The sequence below is a fragment of the Calidris pugnax genome, unplaced genomic scaffold, assembly GCF_001431845.1.
Source record: "Calidris pugnax isolate Ruff unplaced genomic scaffold, ASM143184v1 scaffold41, whole genome shotgun sequence".
Classification (NCBI taxonomy): Eukaryota; Metazoa; Chordata; class Aves; order Charadriiformes; family Scolopacidae; genus Calidris; species Calidris pugnax.
The window spans coordinates 23,345,502-23,352,490 of record NW_015094509.1 but is presented as its reverse complement, the minus strand read 5'-3'; positions in this window follow the sequence as shown (position 1 = coordinate 23,352,490).

Sequence of the window (6,989 nt, the reverse complement as noted above, 5' to 3'; positions counted from 1 at the left end):
GCCCCCAAGAGATGCGCCCCGGGGGCCAGCGTTTTGCTTTATCATTCTGGGCGTAAAGCGCTCCCTCCAGCCCCGAGGTGGGGGGCTACAAGGGTCTTATTATGGGGCGTGCTGCCGAGTGGCTTTAGTTATTATTTATTTATCTGTTTTTTTGGTGTGGGGTTTTCCGAAATGAGCAGCGGCTTTTCAGCCTGTGTGTCTCTCGGCGTGCCCCGACCCCCTGGAAAAGGGACGCCAGGAAGGACCGAGCGCTGAGCGGTTTTAAGGCTCAAAGCGCGTTAAAGGGGGACGCGGCCGGTTCCAGCTCAGCCCGGAGCGCTGCCTGCGCTTAAACTCCGCGCTACAAACCCCGGCTGAGCCCACTCTTTCCACAGTTGAAAGTGTCAACTGGAAACCGTCGGCTTTTAGCCCGATAAGCGTCACCCTGCGGTGCGTGGGGACCGAGCGCTGCAGCCCTCGTCGACCAGAAAGTAAAAGCGAACTGAGATGAAACAAACTCATTTTGTGGCCCGAAGGTGACACAAATAAACGACCACTGTTTTGCATTCCGAAAAATTCTGTTCCCTTAAGTAATATAGAAAAAAAAATCTGTTTACAGCCCAGAAGGGAGTCGGCAGAGTCCTATTAAAATAAATATGGGCATTAGTGTTGTGAATGCGCTTGAAAATCTGGGGGATTATCAGCGATCGTGGTGTTACTGCTTTTCTTCAATGCTCTCCCGTGTGTAGAACTCTATGTGACAGAGGATTTCGGCGATGATTTCTGAGATTGGTTTGTTTGCCAAAGACAAACAAAGTGCTCCAGGCTGCATGGGCTGTGAGCCTGGAGCTGGATCTTGGGAAGTCCTGACCGTCAGGGTAGTCTTCGCGCTTGCAAATAAACACCTTGAGTGGGGGGCTGTGATTTTTACCTTCAGGCAAATTTCTCATCGATGTTTGCCGGGATTTAGCCCTGGGTGAGGAGTAAAAGGCAGCGTTCGCTACTATTGATGTGCTGCTGTGTGCCTGTCACTCATTGCTGCTCCCTTCTTCTCAGTGTTTTCATAAAGTCCATCTCAGGACACAGGTTCCTGCTTTCCAGCATAATTTCTGTGAAAATGTGGATACTGGATGCTGTGACACTTTTTTAGTTCTTTTACCCCTTTTTTTTCACCATAGGAAACCTTGTGCTAGCAGCATTTGGGAGGGAGCAACATCCTTTGGGGTGTGTTATGCTGAGAAGAGTCTTTGGTCCGGAGCTTGCTGTTTGATGGTGCTCAGTATTGCGTAACGCTGCTTCTTGTTGGGGAGAAGCACATCTGGATGGAGGGGCTTCTGTTCATCCTGCCTTGGTCAGCCCCAACACACTGCACAAGTGAGGCTTGATGAGCAGTTTGGCATCTCTCTGTTTGTGCCCAGCTGTGGCCGCTGGGTCAAATCCATGCCCAAGCTCATGTCTGGCTATAAGTAATAGGATGGTGGATGAGTCCAGGGAGGCTCAGGTGAGCTGAGAGATTCACATTGATTTGCAATGGTCTAAGAATTTCCAAGTCGTAACATTCATTTTAGACAGCTCTCCAAATTTTTGGTTAACCTTAAGATTCTTATGCAACATGGATCATAGAATGGGAAAAAAAATCAGTTTGTTTGTAAGGTGTGATTCTTTTTAGGAGTAGACCTGGTGCTCTATGTGGCCAACTTCTCTTTGGTGACTACTCAAAACTGAGATGTGAGTCTGACCTGCTCTCACAGAAGGCAATATCAGTCTTTTTAAGACAGTCAGTGCCCAATTCAACTTTAATGAAAAAAACACTTTTCAGAGTCATTATCCTTAAAGGAAGTAAAATACACAGGTCCTGGTGTGGCAGCTCAGCAGAGACATCCCATCCCTTCCCAGGACACCCAGGAAGGCTCAGCAGTCCAAGGCTGCTGTCAGCCACACGGTGTTTTTCTTCAGTCTCAGCTCTTTCTGAACTCAGTAGAAGCTGTGGGCTCTTACCTCACTGTAGGATCAAACCCTACAAAAGAAATATGTCAAAAGCGATGGAAGAGTGTGCTGAGATCTTGCTGACAGGCTTCAGAGCTTTTTCCTGCGACTGGAGAATGATGACCTGCTCAAGAGCAGGAGCAATGCTGTGGGGAAGCAGCACCTAAGTTGATACCCAGATTCTTTGTTCTTGCTTTCAAATGAATTTACTTTTAATGTTTTTCCTTCTGAAAAGGAGTCTCTCTCGTGTTGGAGGTGCTGCTGTGACACCGCGTAGTGCCATCCCAGCAGTCCCCCAGTGCTTCTTTTCAGACTAGAACAGTTTACACTTTCCTTCAGGTAGGTGAGAGATTGCCAGCCTTTCCATAAAATCTACAAATTTGACGTTGTTTTAATTTTCAGGAAGAGTCCTGTTTATCTTAATGACATGCTACACTTTGTCTCAATCTTCTGAGTAACTTTGCGATACATAACATGCAACCAAAATTAAGAGTGAGAAGGTTGTTCTCATATACAAAAAAACCCCAGAGAATAAACAGTTGAGGGCCAAAAGGGTTTGCAACATGGGTGGATGTGATGAAATCCTTATAGATCCAAGCATTCAGAGGTGTTTAATGAAGAGATGATGTAAAGGACTCCAGTGCTCTGTATATCCCAGGGTTTAGGAGGTGGGAAGCTGCTGATGGAAGAGGGTTGCAACTTTCAGGACACACCGAGGGTGTTGGGTGGGGGCAGGAAGGGGTTTTGCAGAGGCTTTTCCAAAAGCTTTGGATGCCAGAACTGCTAAAAGGGTGGGACATATGGGATCTCGTTAAATGGTACAGTGACACCCATATGGCTGCAAAGGGGTCACGATCCGTTGTGTATCTCACTGCTATAGTGTGCATATAAATAAGGTTTGACGCTGTACCTGCTGTAAACACTCACTTTAGCTTAGGTGGGGTTAGATCTACTGAAATGATTCAGCCTATGTAAATAACTCAATGAGAAGGCATAAAGGTGATCCGGCCCTACCAAGCCTTGGGGACAAAGATGCAGGGGAGAAGGGGAGAAATTCCTGATGGCAATTTTAGCGTTCAGCTTTCATTGGCAGTGATTTATGGAAAGTGACATGAGATATTTCCCTTGTGATTTTTTCCTCCTTCTTTGTGCGGCAAAAGAGAGTTTGTCCAAGCTTATCCTTACAGCAATGAACAAGGTGATTTGGTCCCAAAGAAGCTGACTCTGTTTCCTTCACCATTTGAAAACGTTTATTCTCTGGCAGCTGTGCTGGACAGGAGATTTACCTAACACCTGTGAAGTTCCTCTCTGCTAGGACACCAGGGTTCACAAACTTCTTGGCAATATGGCAATATCTTAATGGCATAGTTGGGAAGAGAAAATTGATTTTCCCATGAAAAATTTCACCTCTGTAAAGCTGAACTCCTGCTGAACATTTTCAGTAAAAGAAAAAAAAAAAAAAGCAAATTCTGGTTTAAGCTTCGAGGTTTTTAATTTGGAAATGTCTCTTGGGGCTTGCGGGTCAGGCTACAATCTATCACTGCTCCTTTCTGAGCTGGTCTCCCTGTAGGTATGACTGTAGCTCCTGTGAGGGACTGTGTTTCCCTTTGTGTTGAGCAGCACGATATATTGCAGGAAACCCCTGCAGTTGTGCCTCATGGGATGTGTACTTCGGCCACGGAGACCAACTTGAGACCTGTTGGCCTCCACCAGCCATCCAACACTTTATTTATGCACAGAACAATAAAGGAATCAAATGAAAAATTGAAAACAGGTAATATTTTTATTTTCCAGTTTATTTTGAATTGTAAGCACAAAATCTTTGATGGATAATGGATAGAGTCCAGAAAAGTAACAAATTACAAGTTTGCAATTGCAATTTGTGGAAAATTTTCAACCCGACTTAAAGAAAAGGGAAGCTGAAGGAGAGGTAACTAGGAGATACTCTTTTTTTCATACCATCCTCCTAGACAACTGCAGCCTTTAGTTTCATGGAAAAATAAGACTAAGAAAAGGGTTGGGATTAGATTTTCTTTTTTGGCAAAGTGTGCAGTGTTGGCTGCGCTCTGCTGGTGTAGATTCCCATGGCAGACCTGCTGATCAGAGAGGGAAACCAGGGGGAACACTTCAAAACCCTTCCCTATTTTCCATGAATTCTTATTTCAATACCATTTAGTACCTGGATTAAAAAGAGGAGGCAGAGTCATGTGATCCATTAAATTGTCAGTGTTTCTGGGAAGCACCAGCGAGCACCTCTTGCATGACTGATCGTGGGAGGGTTGTTTGCGGAAAAGAGTGTCGAGGGACTCGGGGAACAGGTTGAAGGTCTGGGGGCTTTCCATTGTTTTCCTCTTTGCCCTTCGGGAGATGCTCCATAAAATGAGTTGATCCACCAGCCTGTGTCGGCCATCTGGGGTGAGATGGGAACGGGCTCAGGGTAAGAAGGACAAATATGAATCCTTCCTTGGCCTGTTTGGCATGGACTTGTCTCTAAGTGAGTCCCTGGAGCAGCAGAGCAAGCCTGGTCCATTAGCAAGTGCCCTTTGCTTATGTGTTCGCCAATATGAGCTCTGTTTTAATTATTTATGCTAATCCATCGTAATGCATGGATAAATATTCTGCAGTATACTTTGTAAAAAATAATGAAGTCTTAGTCATTGGAGACCTCACCACACACCTCTGCTATTGCATCTCCGCTGAGGCTTGTGGAGTCTGCCCTGGGTTTGCGTGCGGTTTAGCGAGATGTGACTGTATCATCTCAGCTGCTGGGACCAGCTGGCAGGGCAGGCTGTGGTCACCGGCTGCTGGCACCTGGGGTTGTTGGTGGCAGTGAGAAGGAGCAGCAGAGCCTGGGGAAGCCATGGGATGTATAATGTGTGTGGTTTAGCCATCCCCAGCTGTAGCTTCGGAATCACTTCAGCAGCTCGTAGGTGCCCAACGCTTGTTTAAGCATTGGAGCTACATCTGAAATTGAAGACCTGGTGCTTTGGTGGAGAAATGTGTGTTTTCACCTACAGCCTCATAACTCTTTGCCAGGACATTCCTGGAGCAGGTACCCATGGGTCGGGTTGGTCAGTTCACTCACTTGGCTTGGCCATGGCTACACTGCTAACTTGCCAAGTTTTGGTGTTTCTCCACACCTGCTCGATGGGCTTGTGGAAGCTGCAGGCCCAGCGCTGCCCAGAGCACAGGGTGCATCTTAGTGCCCCCTCAAGCTCCTGGGAAGGCAGGTCCCTGAGCGCCCTTTTGTAAGTGCAATCCCCTGATCAAACCACATGATGCAGCCTCATCTGGAGTGGTGTTGAGATCCACCATGGCGTGCAATGCATGAGGGATGGTGCAATGTGTGGGCGAGCGTCAGTGCCACCAGCCATAGCAAACAGTCAGCAGCTGGTCTTGGTCAGCTCGAGAAATAAGCCCCTCAGAAGGAAGTCATTGCCCCTGGTGTAATTTTTATAAAACTGAGCAGTCCCAAATGTCATCATTTTGACCAGAGGTGATACAGAAAAACCACTCCGACAGGCAGAAAATGGTGGTGTTCTTGTCTTTTGAGAAACTTGGTAGTGAAGGGTAACATCATCTCAGTGCTGCCCCAGCAGTTCTGGAGGCACCCTCAGTGGTAAAGCCCAGGACTAGAGCTATCACAATACCTCCAGCCCAGCAGCAGGAGGTCTGGTTGGAGGTGCCACTCAGCTCATAAAAGCCATCTATTTCTTCTTATGCCTCTCTGCTCCTCACAACAAACATCATTTGATCATCACGGGGCGCAGCAATGTGGAAGAACAAGGGGTTAACAGGATTGTGGAAGAAGCAGAGACCAGAAGAAGAAGCAGGAACAATGGCAGAAGATGGCCCACAAGCATCTCCAGACCTGTAAACAATGCCTGTCTACCCTGACTGATGGAGGGGAATTCCACCCCCCTGGCAGTTGGGGGTTGCAGGGACACTTCGGTTGGGAAAGAAGATCCACTGGTACTATATAAGCTACCTGTTGGTTATAATGAAGGATTCTGGTTGTATCACCGACCGGGGTCCATTCCTTCATATGCTACACAGCAAGGTCTGGACACCTCTGGGTCAGCTGCCAGGTGAAGAGGCCACATGGGTTTTACTTCTTGTTTTAATCCGAGATGGAGATTAGGAAAATGTTTCAGAAGTGAGTAGGGAGAGACTTTCCACACCCATTTTGCTCATTTTGGTGCAGAATGTAGAAACATTCCAAACAATCCCAAAGGAAATAATAGTAGCTAAAGACTATGCATATTAACTGTTGGATTACAAAATCCTCACATACATATAATTCCAATTGAATACCACCATGTGGTTGAGTGAACGTGAAGGTGCCCCAACAGTCCAGCAGTTCCTGCTTCACACAAACATCACCCCAAAGGCATCTACTCACCCAGCACCTTTCTGCTCTTTCTTTGGGGCTCCTTGTCTTCCAACTTCACTTGATTAAATACTCTTTATTCATAGTTTAGCCAACATATAAACCTGTGTGTGTATGGAGAGCACAATTCTGTACTTCCTGGTCCTTTCCAGCAAGGTCAGGTGATGGCAACTATATTTAAGGCCAAGGTCTGAACTTGAGTAATTTTGGTCTAATTTAACAGCTGTAAGAAACTTTCCAAACAAAATCAGTCACGTGGGCGTTAAGATCATTTCTATCTTGTTTAGAAACTTAATAGATTGGTGAGGTTTGATATAGCCAGGCAGCTGGGTGGTTGGATACTACTGTGATCAGCCCTGCATGGTATAAATAAATGATAATGTTTGTTCTGGTATTTAATAATGCTATATTCCCTTCTTGTGCATGGAACTTTACAGAAGGAACGAAGGCACAGAGACAGTGCATCTGCTATTGCTTCTGGCAGATAGGGTATTAAATGGGATAACTTAAATATTAATAGCTTTACAAGGAGTATGGTCCACAAGACCCATTAAGTATATGCTGCCTTCTGTTTTAGGATGATAGTTGGGAAACTTAGCATTTTCTGTGGAGAGAGGGACATGCCCAAGGATAT